This window comes from Canis lupus, chromosome 7 (genome assembly GCF_011100685.1).
Source record: "Canis lupus familiaris isolate Mischka breed German Shepherd chromosome 7, alternate assembly UU_Cfam_GSD_1.0, whole genome shotgun sequence".
Taxonomy (NCBI): domain Eukaryota; kingdom Metazoa; phylum Chordata; class Mammalia; order Carnivora; family Canidae; genus Canis; species Canis lupus.
Window position 1 is genome coordinate 61,871,566 of NC_049228.1, and position 21,635 is coordinate 61,893,200.

Below are 21,635 nucleotides of genomic sequence, written 5' to 3' on the forward strand. Positions count from 1 at the left end.
ACAGACTTATGTGGCAAGGACCAGGGGCTTCAGCAGTGTGTACATCTCATCAAGCGACCAGAGGGAGAGGACACCTTGCACACACCAATTAGGAGTAGATCAGAGTAATCCTGTTGCAGAGTTCAGGTGCCCTGCTGGAAGGGCATGTAACTTGCTTTATATACACTCACTTGTCACCTTGGAGAGAAGGAGGGGAAGGAGCAGAAATCTGGAATACGGAGCACTGAAATCCAGAGTCTAGTTCAACGGAAAGGAGCTATTTAAACTAGCCTTGATAGGAACTTCAACTCTGCAAAGATTGAATTTTGAAACTGTAAAAGGAGACTTTTTGAAAACCAGTCAGTCCTTTTAAGATTGAGATATTGTTCATTATTGAGCAAACTTTCCCTGTCAGCCTTCATGATTGGACCTCCTAAGGAGCCATAGAATCCCCTAGAAAGCAGTCATTGTTTGAGTAAATTTGTATGACAAAAGAGAACCATATTCAGTGTTACCAGTAGTTATTTCTGGGTAGAATTATGGATGGTTTCTATTATCTTTTCAGGCTAATCTGAATACCATTAATTTTTTATAATAAAGAATCATTAGTTTAATAATCAGAAAATATGTGGTCATATGACTTGAAAGATAATGTTCACATTTCTGAACGTGGAAGAAAATGCCCCTCCTCCTGACCTTGCTTTATGTCCTCATCCTCTCACCCGCCCATCTGCCCCACCACCACCAAGTGGCTCCTTGTACCCCACAGGTCAAGCTTGCTCAGGGTTTTGAAAAATTCGACCAAGATATGTGCACAGTCTTAAATGGAGAAAGCTCATACATTAGTATTGCCCCAAATATCTCTACATAAAAAAAGCTATAATCTCTACATAAAAAAGGTAAAATTGGCCACTTCCAAAAACTCACTAATATTGAAACAAACAAAACCACTGCAGCATAATAAAAAACAAAAAGAAACGTTTAACAACATTTTAGAGCTGTCCTGGTTAATACAGTAGGCACTTAGCCACATGTTGCCAATTGAGTACCTGAAATGGAGCAAGTAAAACTAAGAAATTGAATTTTCAATTTTATTTAATTTTAATTAGTTTAAAATTAAAAACTGTCGCTCCATTCAGTTCTCAGATGTTATTACAGTATATTTGTGAATCCACTCTTTCAACCATAAGTTTTATGACCTCTGAACACCAATCAAGTATTTTTTAATGAAAATTTACCATCCAAATGGAGAGAGCCTGTTAAGTATGGGATACTTACAAAATTCAAATACTTGGTAAGAAAAAATTGTGAAGTGCTTTATTACTAATTTTTATATCAATTTCAAAGTGAAGTGATCATATTTTACATGTATCAGATTAAATAAAATATAGTATTAAAATTAAGTTCACCTGTTTGCTTTTACTTTTTTAATGTAGCTACTACAAAATTTTAATCATCCATGTGGCTTGCATTATATTTCTATTGAAGTGCTGCCTTCAATCTTGCTGTAGTAGCATTAGACCAAAAATCATTTGGATTGCTACTACACTGTTTTTCTACTTTTGACTGTTACTATAAATCTACTTAAAATCCTTCCAAACTGCAACTGGAAATAGTATTATTCTTTTTCTAGAAGATTGTCTTTCATGAGTACTATAATCTCCCAGCTACCTAACCGGGTATCTGCAGTGTCTGAGAGATTAAATGCTTATGATGACTATGCACTTATGAGGGGCATCATTATGTTACTGCAATGCTGTTGCTACTACATCTCTTTAAACCTAGAAAGTTCTGTCTTTATTTCAGAGCCAGGCTAGTGAAAAGTGGTTCCAGACTTTGGGCTCCAGACATTGGGTACTTTTGTATGAAAGCGAACAGTACTTTTCTTTTCTATTTGCCATTATGACTCCATCTCCTTTGTCTCAGCATTGTGGCAAAGAATTGAACAATTAAAATTTCCCAGAGGTCCCTTTTCTTAACTCTTAACAAAGTCCTAGCAAGTCTTCTGTCCCTTATTCACAGCAATGGTTTTTGCCTTTAATGAAAAAGTAAAACTGGGAATAGTTTCCAGAGCTTTCAGAACTTTTTCCATTGAAATGCAAACACTTCTCCTCTGGCACCTCTGAGAATTCTGAGAAATTGTTGGGCTTTGGCGATGTTTCCAGAAAACCTGGCATTCTTCTCCTCTTCATGGCTGGTTTAAGTTCTTCTCTTTCCAAGGACATTCAAGTAAAGTCAGCAGTTGACGCTTTCTTACAGGGCAAACCCCCAACTTGAACCCTGAACAGAAGAGTAACTTTTTCATCCCAAATTTGGGATTATAACCAATAAACCTCAGAACCCTACCTTGACACACCTCTTCTTCAAATGTGACTTAGCTTCCTAACATACACTCTTCTCCTTAACCCTGTCCATGAACCACCACAGCTTAGTAGGCAGCTCTTGCCATAACTAGGCACACATCCCCACAAAGATCACTTGTATGTTGTAAAGATAATGACATTTTCTTGGATTCTCTAATGCAGCCATTCTAATTGGTCTTAAAAATGTCTATCCACAATTTTTATTATGCCACATAACCTATGGTCTCTCTAACAAAGTATCAGCATAAAATGAAGTCACTAATCTTTTCAATCTTCATTTCTCAACAGGATTAGTCCAAATGGGTAAACCAAGAAAGCAATCGCCATGTGTTCAATCAACACAAACCAAATTCTGATCTCAGATAGAAGCAACTCAAATATGTCCTTCTTATTTATTATCCATAATATTTAACCTGGCTTTCATTATGCCATCGTATAATAATAATTTGAAAGATGTATTATTCACTGTCTCACCTGGATTCATAAATCTCATCTCATGAGTAGGAATCATGTCTGGTTTTTCTTTTGTGGTTCACAGACTAAGCTCAGTAGATACTTATTTAACGACCTTGCTTAAGACAAAAACTTATCTAACAGCTCCAAGGATGTTGGAGGAACAAATAGAGCAAATTCAAGCTCAGGTAGGTGACTAAAGATCCCATCTGGAGTGGAGCTAAAAGTAGCACATGGAAGCAAAGCAGGAAAAAAACAGGAAGAAATAAGCTTTTTGCAATATATTAGATGCTATGCAATCTTTTGATCTAATAAACCATCCTCAAACTCCATACTGTAAGTATAAGATACTTAAATATCATAACAAAGCCCAAATTAATTTTTTATGAAAAATTCTTATATAAGACTATAATTAAAAGTACAAGTCTTGGGCAGCCTAGGTGGCTCAGCGGTTTAGCGCCGCCTTCAGTTGGGAGCGTGATCCTGGAGACCCAGGCTCCAGTCCCACGTCAGGCTCCCTGCATGGGGCCTGCTTCTCCCTCTGCCTGTGTCTCTGCCTCTCTCTCTCTCTCTCTCTCTCTCTCTCTCTCCTCTCTCTCTCCCTCTCCCTCTCTCTCTCTCTCTCTCTCTCTCTGTCTCTCATCAATCAATAAATAAATCTTTAAAAAAAAAGTACAAGTCTCTAACTGACATGTACCATTTGATTTCACTCATATATGGAATTTGAAGACAAAATAAATAGGACACGTGGGTAGCTCAGTGACTGAGTGTCTGCCTTTGGCTCAGGGCATGGTCCCAGGGTCCTGAGATCAAGTCCCGCATCAGGCTCCTCACAGGGAGCCTGCTTCTCCCTCTGCCTGTGTCTCTGCCTCTCTCTCTGTCTCTCGTGAGTCAATAAATAATTTTTAAAAAAGAAAAGACAAAATAAATGAACAAAGAAAAAGAGACCAAAAAAAAAAAAAAAAACCAGACTTTTAAATACAAAACAAAATGGTGCTTGCCAGAAACAAGATGGGAGAGGGAATGGGGGAAACATATGAAGGAAATTAAGAGTACACTTCTTTTTTTTTTTTTTTTTTTTTAAGTAGTCTCCCTACACAGCATGGAGCCCAAGGCAGGGCTTGAATTTAGGATCCTGAGATCGATGCTTGAGTTGAGATTGAATCAGATGCTCAACTGACTGAGCCATCTTGAACACTGAGAAATGTATAGAATTGTTGAATCACTATACTGTACAACTATAACTAATATAACACTGAACGTTAATCATACTTGAATTTTAAAAATTAATAAATAAAAACCCAACGCTCTATATTTACCAATAAATCTCTCTAGGATTCTGGTTCATCTCCTGAAAGTGAGGAAATAGGAGTAGATGATATTTAAATTCCAGTGATTCTATAAATCTGAGTCCTGATCCCCTAAGTACTACAGTCCTAAATAGAGCTTTTCAAGCCTGGAGCCCAAAATAAAATTACAAAATCAGTACTAATTTTCAACAACAAAATTGGTATATACAGGTGATAGTAATGTTTTTGAAAATGCGAACATTTTGGGATCCCTATTTTTTTAAAAAACCAAATGGCAGAAAATATCAAAACACAAAACAACTGCACAACTAGGTGCCTCAGTCGGTTAAGTGTCTGCTTTGAGCTCAGGTCCTGATCCCAGGGTCCTGGGATTGAGTCTTACATTAGGCTCCCTGCGCAGTGGGGAGTCGGCCCCTCCCCCCCCAACCCTTCCCCTGGCTTGTAGCTTGTGCCTTCTCTCACTCACTTTCTCTCTCAAACAAATAAATAAAATCTTAAAAAAAAATAAAAATAAAATACAAAACCACTTTTAGTCATTAGTCTATCACTATAGTTTACCTATGAGGTCTCAGGCACAGTGCCTGGCACATAGAATATGTTCAAGATATTTGTCTCAAGGGACACTCTCTGAGAACCAGGATAACAGTTTTGGAGAATTGCTGATCAGTCCGCCCATCTCCTGGATATTATAAAGACAAGGAAGAAGAGGCATCATCTACATGAGGCCTGTGGTCAGGGAGGCACTCTTTCTGGACCTCTCCTCTCAACTACCCCTTCCCCACCAACTCTCCACTCTACTCCATGCTGGCCATGAAATACCTTTCTGAGCATTCTCATATTTGTTTGTGGGCTCCAGGAGGTGGTTTCAATAGGGTTCAAATTTGAGGCTATAACTGAAGTTCCAGGATTAACAGCAAAGTTATAAAATATGAACTGCAAATAGTAATGAATTTAGGAGTCCAAAGTACTGTAAGACTATCAGTTGCATGGCACAATTTGTTGTTTGAAGACTAGCCACACAGCAAAATGGACTTACTTTTTATTTCAAACACACACACACAATCTTTTCTTATAAGCTAATATCCCAGCCAGGGGAGCTGGGGAGATGAATAGAAGTTATCAGTGATGAATGCTTTGTTCTCAGAAATGCAGTGAACTTACTATTTGTCACCAGGAGGAAAAACATATTTTGCTTACAGTTGAGAGATTAGATACAACGTATTAGTTTGAAAATGATTTAAATGGGAAAATAAAATTTTGAATAGGTGACCTATATATGTAGAAAATGAAAATTCTTTAAAACCCACTTGCTTAATCTTACAATATTCCAAGCAACCAAAATGACAAAGGAATCAGAACAATCAAGTCAGTACCAATATTGGATAAAGACTCTCTGCAGTTAAATTATAGATTCACTCAGTTTTTATCACTCTGCTGCACATCCCCTATTTAGAAAGCCATCTCAAGTTCCTACCATGTGGTGCAGAACAGTACAGAGGATCACGGGATCTAGGGTGGAAGAGGCAGAGAGAGCTAGCCAGAGTAGCAAAGAGCTTTAAATCAGCTGTTCTGTTACAAAGCAAACAGCGATGTGTCAGTTTGCAAAGAAATAAAATGAAGAATTGCTTTCAAAAGCCTCAGAATGGTCTCCGCTTTGAGGCATTGGAAAAAATTGATTTCAGTAATTGAAAGTGAGTTTTGCTGTGCATGAACAATCAGCGTCACAGAAGATTCTGCTTACATGGCCCACTGACTTTCATGATATCTGAATGAAGATTGTCCTACACCCACAAACAGGCAAACAAGCCAGGTGGGCTAAAATCTGTGTCTCCTTTTCTGGACGCCCCTAACCATAAGTCTAAAAGTTAGTTATTACAAATGCCAATTAAGATCTTCTGGGCATGATTGCAAATTGTTTTCCTCATATAGCTCTGTTACCAAATTTTAACCAAATGAAAGGTGAACCCAATCTGGATTTGAGGGTTTTTTTCACCTAATAAGGGAAACCCTGTCACACAGCTACAATTCCCAACCATAGCACAGGCAGCCAAATTACTGTGTCTGAACATCTATCTCCTCAATTCAAAATAATGAGATTATTGATCCCGGGATCAAGTCCCACATCGGGCTCCTGTGAGGAGCCTGTTTCTCCCTCTGCCTATGTCTCTGCCTTTCTCACTCTGTGTGTGTGTATGTGTATGTGTGTGTGTCTCTCATGAATAAATAAATAAGCTTTTTTAAAAAATAAAATAAAATACTCCAAAACAGCCAAAATGATACATCCACTTGTAATGACCTTCAGGAAAAATCACAATACTCTGTCTCAGGTGTTCATTCTGTAATTGTCAAATCTTTAAAATTAAATTCTTCATACTGAAATTCCATCCACCTCCAGTATAAGCTGAAGCAACTGAACACAAATTTCTGGAGACTTCACCAAGCCCCAGAGTGACTCTGCCCATCCATCTTCTCCAACCTGCTAACCCTCTCCTCTGGTGGTCATGTGACTGGTGCTTAGGCCAGAGATCATGTATTTAAAGACTCAAGAACAGAAACTGGCAAACTCAAGAACAGAAACTGGTAAGAACCCTCCCAAAAAAGAAAAAAGTTAGTGATGATCATAATAACAATTGGCCCAGGTGCCATGGCCAAGTCACTTCAATGTTGCTCTCACCAAACACGATTTTTTTAACTGACCACTGTGCCAAGCTTGATGTAATCCCTTCCATTCATTTTTCCTATTCCTCCTCCTGACTGCAGAGTGTTGCTAAACAAGATTATAGAATTTTGCCGATCTCCCTACGAATTTATGCTAAGTTCAAATGTACTCCCAGCTGATCAAAACCTTATCATGTATCTCTTGTGCCCTCTCTAAACACACTTCCTTAATGAATTACTCCCAATCTTCTCTATCTTAATTCTTTTCCACCTGAAATCTCTTCTACCAACTGATCTCGTCAGAAATGGATTTTCATGCAATTTTACATACACCAGTACCTTGCATAATACCTGAAAGACAGAGTTTGTTCAATACATATGTATCTTATCGAAACCAAAACAACAGTACTCAAGGTGGTTTCTTCACAAACCTCCATCTCTTTTTTTCTAATAAATTGAGGAAGATCTTAGCCAAATGCAGGTAAGAAAGTTTTTCTGTATTCATCCCATTCAGGCCTCTTTTTGTCATCTTGTTTCCACTACTTTTACCGTTCTTCTGTATCCTGCCCTGTTACAACTGGGTCTGTATCACAGTGGTCACAACGGTGACATCTAGAATCTTGGCTTCAGGGCAGCCCGGAAGCCTCAGCGGTTTAGCGCCGCCTTCAGCCCAGAGCCTGATCCTGGAGACGGAGATCGAGTCCCACATCGGGCTCCCTGCATGGAGCCTGCTTCTCCCTCTGCCAGTGTCTCTGCCAGTGTCTCTGCCAGTCTCTCTCTGTTGTGTGTCTCTCATGAATAAATAAATAAAATTAAATTAAAAAAGAATCTTGGCTTCAGTACTAGTTGCACACTGCAGTCCCTCTCTTGGTTCATAATCGTTCAAGTTTCTTGCTTTAAATAATCTTCTTCATCATACTTGGACAGCTCCAGCTGATTCTATTCCTACTAGGAACTGACAAATAATGTGCAAATGATGGCACTTGCTGCACATGCTCCCTTTGATCTGATGCTTCTGTTTGATGAGAATCATTTCTCCCTTCTGTCCAGTTCTCTGACTCTGGGGTAATCAGGCCCACTCCTGGGATTTGCATGACTGGGCACTCCCCTTCTCTTCCCAATCACAGCTTCATGCTACACCATGCAGAGCCCTGCATGCAAGACTGTGGACACCTCAGTCCAAGCTCTGTATCTGTGCATCTGCTAACAGCTCTTTGTTGGCCACCTCCAAGTCTGCACATGTCAGCTGGGCAGTCCAGGTGGGGAGAGGGATGCAACAGAAGAGGCTGGCCCAAGCCCGGAGAGCAAATAACTCCAGAGGCTAAGTGTGGGTGTGGTATGTGATCTAGAGGGGTTCTCATGTGCCTGAGGAGGCGGACAGTGCACCCAGAGCTGGGGCAGAGCCTTTCAAAGCAGGGACCCCAGCAGGACCCCAGTCCCTGGGTCTGAGGACAGCACTGCTGCCATTTTCATCGCCCTCTGATCTACATAACAGGTACCCATGGACCACAAAACTCTAAACTTGCAGTTGAAAAATGCAAATCCCCTTATTCCAAAGTAATTAATTCTGTAATGATTTCTGTACTGCTCCATCAAATATTCCTTGATCTGTGTAGCCTAAAGGACTAACCATTTTTTTTACCCTTCAAATGAGGCACACACAAATCTTCATTTTCCTCCCTTTTTTTCATTCCCTCTTGATATAAGGCACATCCTCCTGATATAAGGCATTTCCTCTCTTCCTTTTTTCCTTTCTGAGAAAAAGTGACGTTCCTCATCATGGAACCAGCATATACTCACTGATGGTATGTAAGGTATATACAGAATGGACTTTTCTTTTCTTAAGATTTTATTTATTTATTTGAGAGAGAGAGAGAGAGAGACAAAGACAGAGCATGAACAATGGGGAAGAGGCAGAGGGAGAGGGAGAAGCAGACTCCCCGCTGAGCAGGGAGCAAGACTCAGGGCTCGATCCCAGAACCCTGTGATCATGACCCGAGCCAAAGGCAGACACTTAACTGACTGAGCCTCCCAGCTGCCCCCAGAGTGGACTGCTCTGAAATTATTTACTAAATTTAATATGCATTATAGAAATCTAGCATGTCAAGCCAGTTATATTGTTTCATACATTGATGCTATGTAAAAATCTGAATTAATCTTAAATATATACATAAATATATATAAAAATATTAATACATGTTTATGATAATCTGAATTTATCTTAAATATATAAATATGTAGATATATATTTATATATTTATTTATATTTAAGATAGAAGCAAGGAGTTGACTTAGATACAGCAAAAATGATGAAGGTGGAACAGAAATTATAGAAATTTGGGAAACCTATGTATAGGAGAACTCATTAGAAAAAGATACACAGTTCTTATTCTGGGTCTTTTACTCCTCAGCTATACAAATCTGACCCCCACAAAACTGAGCTTCCTCATCTACCCATCTCACAGAGGCATTCAGAAGATCAATAAAGAAAAACATGGACAAGTTATAATGTGCTTCTCTCCAAAGCTGACCTTCCCTCTAGAATCTCAGTCCTTACATTTTTCAGATTCTGGCTTCTTGATTGTGCCTTTCATTGAGTAATTTCAGGTTTTTCCTAGCCGTTGTTATTTATTGGTTCATTCCTCCCCTCTCACTTGGTTGGATTTCCAGTGTCTAGAAAAAAATTCTCTACCTTATATATTAGTCAGCTAGGGCTGCCATTACAGAATAACCACATACTGGGTGTCTTAAACAACAGACATTTATTTTCTGGAAGCTAGAAGGCCAAGATTGAAGTGTTGATTGGGTTGGCTTCCACCTTGCACATGCTACCTTCTCAATTGTGTTGTCACTTTACCTTTCCTCTGTACCATGTACAGAAAGAGAGAGATCTCCAGTGTCTCTTCCTCTTCTTATAAGGACACTGTCTTATTGAATTTGGTTCCCAACCTTATTACCTCATTTAAGTTGAATTACTTCTTTAAAGGTCTTATCTGCAAATACAGTCATTTTGGGGGCTTAGGGCTTCAACATACATACTTTGGGGAGGATACAATTTAGTCCATAATACTTAACTGTTTTCTTCTTCTTCCTGCATGAGCCAAATGAGTAAAGTAATGGATATATATTAACGATCCCCAAGCAGAGGTTGAGTCACCCATAATGCTTTTTAAAATTAGAGAAGTCCCAGCCCTATTCAAGATCTACTGAACCAGTAAAGTTTGAGAATGGTACCCAGAGCTGTCATTTTTACATCTACATAGACAATTCTGAAGTCATACCTGTGGAACCACTGATCTACACCTCCTGCCTTCATTCTCAACATTCACTTCTTCACTGTCCACTTCCTCCCCATTCTCTGATTTTTATCCTTATTATTCAATTGAAACAATATTTGTCAACAGCTCCAAAGTGATTTCATAATTGCAAAATTGCATAGCATTTCTTCAGTCTTTATTCTCATTAATGATTCTGCAACAGTTATATGCTAGGGTAACTATTTCATGAAATTCTTTCCTCTTTTGTTTTTCATGGCTTTGGTTTCACATGTATTATATCTCTAAATCATCTACCAGAGTGTCCTCCACTGACTCATCTATCTGTATTCCCCAAGGCACTGTCCTCAGCACTTTTTCCTTCTTTCTCTGATAGTTTCTAATCCTTTCTAAGAACTTCAAGCACTATTCATCCCAAATAATTATAAAATCTGTAGATCACTCTCATGAGCACCTTTCCCCATTAACCACTTCCAGATATACATATCCTCAGGGGTGCCCCATTAGTTTCCCAAACCCAGCATAGGAATTTATTCACCTATGCTGAGAGACAACCAGGTGCCGGGCCCTGTGCTAGATTCTAGGGATGCAAGATGAGAAGCAGACATAGTCTCACTTTCCCAGAACTGGTAGTTCAGTAGAAGAAATATAAACCAACCACTGCAAATTACCATAAAAATCACCATGAGCGGGGAAGCTCAGAGCACTGAGAGGCACAGCCAACCCAGATTTGGAAGTCAGGAAGGCTTCCTGGAAGGAGTAGTATAAAAGTTGAGTTCTGAAATACGAGTAGGAGTCAGTGAGAAGAAGAGGGAAAAGAAGAACTGATCGTAGTAACGTCAATCAGTTCGAGGCAGCCCAGAATCCAACTCCTATTCCTATTTTCCCTGGCCTGACTTGAGAGCACCCTTGGGCACAAGCTGAAGGGCATCTTCTTTTGTCTTCCAGACAAAGGGCACAGTTCTCCCATTCTCCAGCATGGCAAAGCTGGGGAGTGAGAGGGCACAGGACTTCAGTGTGCCCAGTTCAGTGAGCTCTTCTGGGACTCTGAATCTTGAGCAAAGCAAGATCATGGGAAAAGCTTTTTTTTCCACACACAAAGAAGACTGAGAGAAAGCTGCCAGAGAGGTAGGAAAACAAACTTGATGTCATGCAAAAGGGAAGAGGTATTTCAAGAAGGAGGTATATGATGATGCTTAAGACCTCTGGCTTTGGGGTCATGAAGGCCCCATTTAGGATTCTGCACTTCTCCTTATGTGCTGTCTGACCCTTGGTAGTTCTCCAGAGCTTCTTAATTGTGAGATGCACTAATAATCATAGCTGCATCATCAGCTTGCCAGATAGATTAAATGAGCTATCTTGTGTAAAGCACTTAGCATGATGCCCAGCATATATATTAGATGCACAAGTGGTCAGTGGGGTCAGGTGTTGCAGAGGGTCAAGAAAGGTAAGGATTGGAGCATGTCCCCTAGAGTCACATACCAAGAAAGACCCTGGGAACTTGAAGATGGCAATTTATAGGAAGAGTTAGGGAGAGAAACTAGATTGCAATGAGTGCCAAAGGATGGAACGTGGAAAAAGCAGACAATAAATGGTAATAATTCTTTTTTTAAAAAAAGATTTTATTTATTTATTCATGAGAGACACACAGAAAGAGAGAGGCAGAGACACAGGCAGAGGGAGAAGCAGGCTCCCCTCAAACAGTCTGTTGTGGGACTCGATCCCAGGACCCCGGATCATGCCCTGAGCCAAAGGCAGACACTCAACCACTGAGCCACTCAGGCATCCCGAATGGTAATGATTCTTTATGGGTATTTGGCTCTAATGGGGATTTGATGGTCTTTAGTGATAATTTGGGGTTCAGGGAAAATTTATTTTGACGTTTCTTTTTCCAATATGGGTGATTCATAAGCATGCTTAAAACTAATAGAAAAAGGGGCTCCTGGGGGCACCTGGTTGGCACAGTCGATTAAGCAGCTGACACTTGGTTTTGGCTCAGATAGCAATCTCAGGTTGTCAGATCAAGCCCCCCATCAGGCTCTGCACTGAGCAGGGGGTTTACTTGAGTTTTTCTTTAGCTCTCACTCTGCCTCTTCCTCTTGCTCTCTCTCTCTCTCTCACTCTAATAAATAAATCTTTAAAAAAATAAAGAATGGGGCACGAGGGTGGCTCAGTCAGTTAAGTGTCCAACTCTTGATTTCATCTCAGGTCATGATCTCAGGGTTGTGAGATCAAGCCCCATATTGGGCTGCATGCTGGACATGGAACCTGCTTATGATTCTCTCCCTCCCTCTCTCTCTGCCCCTCTTGCCACCCATGTGTTCTCTCTAAAAAAAAAAAAAGAAAGAAAGAAAGAAACAAAAACCTAAAAGAAAGAGACAATATTGAATAGAGAATTAAAATAGGAAAAGGTAAAGAATTAGTTCTATCTACAGGTCTCAGAGTGAGACTTTGTCAGGGAGTCTGGGCAAGCACAATTGTTTTCATAAATAGTATAAGATGTTGCTTGCCTTTCACTGTATGGCTTCCATTTTGTCAGTGCAAAAGCAATGGTTGGTAAAAGTGCTGGCTCTTTGGTGTGAATGAAGACATCAAACTGTCATGGTGGTGGTTCTCTTCTTCACCATTACACCCAGTAAAATCAGTGCCAGTTCAACTTAAGAATGTCCTTCCTCATAATTACCAGTTTTACTATATCATGATCCTTGAGTGCACATCTTTGTAATAATCCATATGACGAAATGGGAAGCACACAGAAAACACTGTAGGCTTTATAGACTCAATGTGATGGTTGTCTTCAGGGTTGACTCTGTTGGGAGTTGAACTAGACTTTTGTCATGGAATACCATTTTTACTTTTAAAAATGGCCTACAAACTATGGCTTTTCAAATGAGTGTTTGGGGGACATTTTCTTGGAAATGAGCAAAATAAACCTGTCACTTCAAGAAAAACTGACAATATTTGTTGGCAGTAATATTTGAGCATTCAAAGTGAAAATTATAACTTTGGAAAATTTGTGTCTGCCACTGTGAATTCAACAGCTCTCAATACTTTAATATTTTTCTGATGTGATTAGCGGTGATGTTAATGAAAATGACATCTTTTATATTATAAAATAAAATGTGCTAACATTTAGAAGATCTGCATAACTCAGTGAACCAATAGTTTCCAAATGACTATGCATAATGTTTAAAATCATGCCTTATTAGTAAAAGGTTTGTTCAAAGTGCAAAATAGATTAATGGATTTTTGAAGTAACAGGATATGAAAAAATTAATTAATATGACTTCAGTATCCACATTGCAGCTAATCTTTAGAAAAATATTATTTGTTGAGCTTTGGTATAATATCAAGTAAAAATATCCACAATTATCTGAGGAAGTTGATAAAATAGTCCTCCCTTTTTCAGCTACATATTTCTGTAAGGTAGGATTCTCTTCCTGTACTTCAACCAAATAATCATTTCACAATTGTATGCAAAAGCAGAACCGAGGATCTGTCTTCTGTTAAACCAGACATTAAAGAAATTTGTAAAAATGGAAAATAACATTACTCTGCTCATTATTTTTTTTGTTTGTTTTGGAAAATATATTTGTGATTTAAAATGCAATTTAATTAGCATGTACTGGGCTTATTTTTTAAAGTTAATTTATAATTTTTTAAAATTCTGTTTCAGTTCCTAATATGGTAAGTGTCAATACGTACACATAGGTCACAGAAACAAGAAGTTCATTGGGGTGTTCAATAATTTTCAACTGTAAAGGGCTCCTGTGATCAAAAAGTTTGACCAGAAAGCTGGAAAAAGAATGGCACTAGAGTATGCAAGAGAGGGTGGCATCCAGAGCAAAAGTGGAAGAAGCCATCCGAGACAAAGGGAAAGTGATTTCTCCCATAAGAAACAAAGGAAGAGGGGGATCCCTGGGTGGCTCAGCAGTTTGGCACCTGCCTTTGGCCCAGGGCATGATCCTGGAGCCCCGGGATCCAATCCCACATCTGGCTCCCTGCATGGAGCCTGCTTCTCCTTCTGCCTGTGTCTCTGCCTCTCTCTCTCTCTCTCTCTCTCTCTCTCTGTCTCTCATGAATAAATGAAATCCTAAAAAAAAAAAAAAAGGAGGAAAGGATTCGACAGGTGCCAAGACATTTGGGGTTTGGTGGCAAGAATTTGAAGGATTTCCCATCTGAGGTCTTGTTTCTCACCACATATAGATGTTGAGGTCATCTGTGGAAAGTGAGGGGATAGGGTGAGGGAGGTCAGGAGTTTGAGGGACCCATGAGCAGCTCTGAAGAACAGGAGAACCACCTGGCCAGAGCCGTACAGAGAGGGATGGCTAAGCAGCATAGGGACAGGGGTTGGGGTGAACATTTCTGACCCAGGGACAATATTCTCTGTACCTAACCAAAGCAGCTGGGATGGAGTGTTCCACCAACTGGTTTTAGCATAGTTATTAAATTTCTTACCCATTTAATATTATAACCACACAAAAATAGAAAGAACAGTATCTCGAACAGCTGTCTGTCCACCAGCCCCATTTTAACAATGCTAATGTTTTGCCAGAGGCAATCCAGACTGAATATTTAAACTAATTTATTTCTAGATACTATAAAATGTCTTAAAATACTTTATTAGTAGTTTAGTCCACTCTTTACATTATGATTTTATAAATATGCAATTTTTAATTCTACTTCCAATATTGGTTTTGAAATGCAAATCTAGAAGATTGGGCCATTGACAATCTTGTTGTTTTACTTTAGCTTCATAGAGCAAACAATTTTACTGGGGAATACGGCTAAATGGATTTGTTTTCACTTTCTCTTTTAAAAGATATAATATGGCCTGTTGACTCAAGGCATTACATAGTGAAGATCTGATGCCAAAAAAAAAAAAAAAATCAAAGCTCAGCTTCCTAGTCCGAAGTGAACAAATTTCAAGATTAAAGTGAAATCTTCAGAACCCAAACTCTAGATTGGTTCATGACCTTGACTGGGCAATTCTGACCACTTTTAGAAGTTCAGACTGCCTCGCAATGGAAGCACTTGCTCTCCTTTGGTCACAGCTAAAATCTCAGAAGATTACACAATACTCTGAAGTGTTTGAGAAGCAATATCCCCATGTTGGGCTGCGGTCAAGCTGAGGTCATCTCAGCTAAAGTCAGGGTCAACAGCTTTGACAAGTTCTGATACTAACAATCTCTTTCTGCCTCTCTAAACATCCAATGAGCACAGGCCATTCGGTGAAGCAGTCTCTCCACTAAAAATGTGGTGCAGAACGAGAAGAGCAGTATGTCTGCATACTTCTTCTGTGTGATCTGTCATGTAATAGGCTGTCGAAGGGTGTAATGTTGCTAGCACCAAGACATCGTAGAGTTCTTTCATTTATTCCACACAACAATTTCTCATTTTGAAAATGGAAATATTAGCAATAATAATAAATAATAATTATATTGCTCTTGATTTTCATATGTCCCTTTGGGTGATTATAAAGACTAGTCCACAGAATACTATTACAACAAAATTATAAACTGTATACTGAGTACATCTATAAAACTGCTTACATCTTGTTACAATGCTCTGTTGTATAGCCACTGTCAGATGTCAACGGGACTCCTAGTTCATTACTGATTCAGTACATTACTGATTCACTGCACTTTTTTTTGAAGTTCTCTCCCAATGGAAATGAAAAGGCTAATTAAAAAAAAAAAAAAAAGATAATCTAACCAGTTAACAAGAATAGGATTGTCTTTGTTAAAAGACTGAATCAAATGACCCCAAATTAGCCAATTTCTCTACAAACTATACTTCTATTTTTCAAAAGAAAATCAAAACATAAACTTCCTCTTCAGTCTCTCAAATAAGTGGGGCAATATATGAAAAGGTACATTTGTACCCTGAAAGGATTAATGTACTTAAAAAGCAGCCAACAGCCCCATAGTAGATAGGAAATGTATTTATATAACATATATAATATATGACAAATCTGGTCTAACTTCTGACCTTCTAGATCACTTAAACTCTCCATTGACTCAGATCTAAACCAGGGAAATAAGACTGTTTATCTCATAAACGTATAAAAAAAACATGTGAAACCACTTTGGTAAACTCCTCACCCATTCATTTATTCATCCAACCAACCAAAATGTTGACCACCTTCTTTTTTCCAGGGTTGCATAAAAAAATAACACACATTAGAGACTTTTAACTATAGAGAACAAACTGTGGGTTACTGGAGGGGAAGCATATCAGAGGATGGCTAGGTAGGGGATGGGCATTAAGGAGGGCACATGTTATAATGAGCCCTGGGTGCTGTATTTAAGTAATGAATCACTAAATTCTACTCCTGAAACCAATATTACACTATACGTGAACTAGCTAGAATTTAAATAAAAATTTTAAGCAAAAATAAATTAATTAATTAAATTTATATTAATGAAAACAAAATAAACAACAAAAAGAGAAGATAAAACTGGAACATTCACAAAACTTCCAATATAGTTTTATTTTACATTCAAAACAAAACAAAAAAACTAACACACAGTCTCTGCCTTAAGGATTTTTTTCTTGAGTTAGAGGCAGAGACATAAAACCATTAATTACCAAGCAATGTATTTATAACTAATGCAACCCTATTTGGAAACGCCATGCATGATTCCTAGCATTTATTGTCAAGTACTGGCTTTAAGGCCTTTAATTTTTGTACCTCCTTACTGAGGCACCCCAAGTCTTTTGCAGAGGGGGCAGGGTAGGTATGAAGGGAATTTGGGATTTACATGCTTGAAAACTGGAAAGGTACAAAGCTCTTGTATTCTATCTTATTTTTAAAGGCTTTATTTATTTATTCATGAGAGACAGAGAAAGAGGCAAAGACATAGGCAGAGGGAGAAGCAGACCCCCAAGGGAGCCTGATGCAGGACTCGATCCCAGGACCCTGGGATCACGACCTGAGCCAAAGGTAGACACTCAACCACTGAGCCACCCAGGTGCCCAGTACAAAGTTATTTCAGAAGCTGCTATGGAAGAAATGAGAAATGGCATCTAAATAAAATCAGAGGAACAGGGAAATTTTTACAGAGAAAATGAAACTTAAATTGTATTCTGAAGACCAAAATACAAGTTATCTAGGCAGGGACTTCTTGCCTTCTGGTGTTTAAGTCACCCAATCTGTGGTGTTTTGTCATGGCAGCCCCTGCTAACTAACACAGTCCCATATGACTAGAAAGAGAGGGCATCAGGAATGATGGGAGGTGAGGATTGAGTTTGTATAATAGAGTTAGCTGCCATCAATATCACCTTTCACCCACTGAGTGTGGCCTCGGTGGCAGGATAACTCCTGGTGACTCTCCCCAAGCAAGCCATTTTTCCCCCTGATAGAAGATCAAGTGCTCACTCCTGGGACTTTTCATCTCAAAGCCATGATACGAGAAGAGGAATTCTTGATGGCCATCCATCCCAGAAACCAAGATGCAAGTCCTGCCTCTACTTCTGGAGCTGCCTCGGGTGTGGCCACTTGCAAGCTGGTTCCCCAGCCTCCCTTCAATTTTTTGAGTCTCAATATCCTTTCACTAGTCTCCTCTGCTTAGGAAAAGCCAGTCATTTTCTATTTCAGCTAAGGTCCCTGCTTGCCAATAATTTTCATCTCCTTCCTGATTGGAGAATGAGAGAGATTGCTGGGTGATGTTGAGGAGCAAGTGTACTTTAGAAATGATTGATTTGTAAAATTATCAATCCTCACTGGTGTTATTTTTCCTAGCAGTACTCAGTGGCCTGCATGGAAATGTGAAAGTCATAAATGTCATGCACTATCATCCCCGAAGAGTTATTAAGACAATGAGGAGATGATGTATGAGTCAATTTCTTGTTTTTGAATAAAATTTGCCAAGTCATTTTAGATTAATCCGTAAAGCAAAGTTTTAAAAACATTACTTCTTGGGGCACCTGGGTGGCTCAGTTGGTTAAACAACTGACCCTTGATTTCAGCTCAGGTCATGATCTCAGGATCATGATCCCAGGCTCATGAGATTGAGCCCCATGTCAGGATCTGCACTCAGCAGGGAGTGTCTCCTTGTCCCTCCCTCTCCCCTTCCCAGCTCTCAATCTCTCTCTCTCTCATATAAATAAATAAATCTCTTTTTTGAATTAATCTTTTTAAAAAGTACATTATTTCTGCCTTAAACTCTGAAGTATGGCTTGGAATTATCTATGCCCATTTGTAGTTTATAAAATTTTATTATCAATGTTAATACTTTGCTGTTACCTAGCTCTTTATTTCAAAGAACTATACATGAGCTAATGACTTACTATTTCTAAATTCTTACCTGTGCTAGAAAAACTTCCATTCTATAAATGGGAAATGAGATTAAGAATACATGACTTTTTCAAGGATGATTGGCCTGGATAAGTTTCTTGACTTTTTTTTTTTTCTCAAAAACAACAGCATCGTCTTACTTCTCATTGACTAATTTGGTTTGTAAAGCACATCTGCTAATATGACCTTACTGGAGCCCCATTCACCTGCTTATGTATCCCACAATGTTTTTTGAAATGTGTCTTGGATTCACGCTAGGTGTTGGGGATACAACAATTAATTACTAAGGTTAACTAGCCATTGAGACAACTAAGAGAGTATTCCCTGCTCTCACTCTGACTCCAGACTAATGATGGAGGTAGACAATAAACAGGTGATTCCAGCACGCTGGGACTAATTCTGTGATGGAATCTGGGGAAGCAAGATACTATAGAGGCACACCATGGTAGAGGTGGTTCAAAACCAGTATAGGGTGAGCAAGGCATCTGGATTTACCATACTGTTGCCAAAAGACAGGACAGAGAAACGCTCCATTCCTTTTCAGAGATGAACAAGCAGTTCAGGGGCATCGAGTGGCCCAGAGCCAAGAACAGTGAAGTGATAAGAGTCCAAACTGCCAACTCTTACTCCTTCCCCTCTTCCTGCACAATCACCAAATCACACCAAAATCGTTGCTGTCACTTCATGATCATCATCATCACCATCATTATCATCAGCATCGTTACAGTAAGGAATTAAACAGAACATATATATGCCACAACTTCAGTTTAGACCCAAAAAGAAAGAAACAAACAGTAAACTACCACCAAAACACCAGTAAACGAGACAAAGACATTACCTAGTCATGACTGTAGAGCATCACAGAGGTTTACAGTTGCTCTGGGCTCTGTCAAGTGACTAGAGCTCAGCAAGTCTGCAATAGGCATGTTTCAGGGAGTAGATAAATGTTGAGGAGGGTTTTAAAAAGAATCAGAGGGTTGTGTGGCAAGGGCAGAAGGAAAGGGGGTTGGACATGCATGAAGCACCTGAGCTAGCTCCTTAGAGGTAGGAGCTGGCAAACTGTGGCCACGGTGTAGCCTCCCATGGCAGGCACACAGACTGAGCTGTAGCTCGAGAGAACATTTGGGGAAGGTGAAACCATGAGGAGACTTGCCACCTCTAAGAGGCCCTGGGATTTTCTTCAGATGTACATTTCTTCTGGTTGTCGAAGGTTAAAGAAGAGAATTAAGGAGTTCAAAGAGAGAGACCTATGATGATTTAGGAAAGTAGCAAGAGCAAGTTTTTAGTAAAAGTCTCATCCAAGGGTAGTTCTAGGAGAGTCAGTCACATTTTTTGTGGTCACAGATGATGATCATTTCTGCTCCTTTGTTAGAAAATGTTCTGTTTCTAGCATTACTCCAAAGTATTTTTTAAGTGCCTGGTTTTTTGGTCTACTCCCCCCATTACAGCTCCTTTGTGCACAGAATTTTAAACATCTTGCTCTTTGTTTGAAACTTGGAATATCTTGGTTAATCTATTAAAAACATGAGGATTCTGAGCTTTCCTGTATGATAACAAGTGATAATAATCACCAAAACATTGGTTTACCTCCTCATCTGTTCACGTTTAATTTAAATGTTGGAACAATTATTCGTACAGACTGCACTTCAATGATTGATCATTTAAAACATTTTGCTATGACCCATTAGATCCCAAAGTCCTTTGCTTCCCCCGGAGAGCTGATTTTCCACTGTGGATGTCCAAGTGGCCTTTAAAATGCCCAACCAAACTCCAAACTGTCACAATAGCTGGGCAAGAGATAAGGGGTAAGAAAAGTATCCAGTCATCCAACCACATTTCTGCTTTTTTGTGCAAGCTTCAGATGAAATACAGTCACTCAATAAAGTCCTTCTGTTTCTCTTTGCCTCCCTCCCCATTCGTCTAGAGAGGGGAACCCTAAACCCTTTGGAGCCCTGCCAGCAGCACCAAAAGAATCTCTTGACTATTTTCCCAGGGAATTCCTGCCTTAAATGTCAGCAGAGTACAACTCCCCAGCCAAAGCAGAGTCCGCCTGGATGTGAATCAAGGAAAATGTGCCTGCTGTACCAAACGGGAAAACCTGGATCCGTGGGGGCACAAGGGCAGGGCCAGAGATGATCTCTGAAAGTTTCCACTTCCAATGGAAAGACCTCAGTCCTCTAAGATTCACCTAACTGAGAAATGGGAGACAAAGGCGAGCATTTTGGCTCCTTGCTGGGTTTTTTTTTTATTATTTTTACTTCACTCTTTTGGTGGTGAACTATATTTCTGGAAACCACTCTGAATTCTAACAGTAAGGCAACATCTCTTTGAAAAGGGAACAAAGCTCTATTAAAGCCCTTTGTTGTGGGGGTTGTGGTTGTGGCTGCCGCTGTTATTCTGTTTATTTGTTTGTTTTTAATGAACATACTGATATATAAGTGCTCTGGGGGGATTTCATGATGCTGAGATTCATGAAAAGCAAAGTAAGATTTATGACTTGCGATTGAATCTGCCCCTATCAGCCTGGAGACACTTCCCGTCTGGTACTGAGGCACTGCTGGCATTTTTAGTGCTTTTGTGTTAGTCTTCAATCTCTGAATACGTGAAGAAATATTAAAAGTTCCAAGGGCAAGGGTGAGAGAAAGAGTCCACAAACCCCAAAGATATACATCAGCACCAAAAGAAAACAGTGTGGTGTGCTACATTAAAAATTTGGAAGCAAAGTGTGTCAATCAGCTGAGTTTTGCTGAGTACCCTTGAATTTTTCATTTACTCTTCTCTCATTTTTCTCCTAGAACACTGATCTTAAATCAATGTGCCATGTTACCATAACCCCAAAGATCATAGCACTATACAATATGAAAGTCAAGAAGAGGGGCACCTGGGTGGCTCAGTGGTTGAGCATCTGCCTTTGGCTCAGGTTGTGATCCCAGTGATCGAGTCCCACATGGGGCTCCCTGCATGGAGCCTGCTTCTCCCTCTGCCTATGTCTCTGCCTCTCTCTGTATGTCTTTTATGAATAAATAAATAGAATCTTTAAAAGAAAAAGTCAAGAAGATTTAATCAGTAAATTGGTGTTCCATTGTTAAATGAATTAGGCCCTTTTCAAGTTACCAATGGGGGAAAAAATTTAAGATTCCAAATCCCATTTGGGCCTGGGCCCAGGCCGGTTCAAAACTGATCAACTTAGAAGCTGTTACTTATATTCACCATTGCTCCCACCCCATATTGCCCACACCATCCTCACAAACGCATTGAAGCTGCTTTCTTCCATCTTTATCCTGCACGCATCACCCCA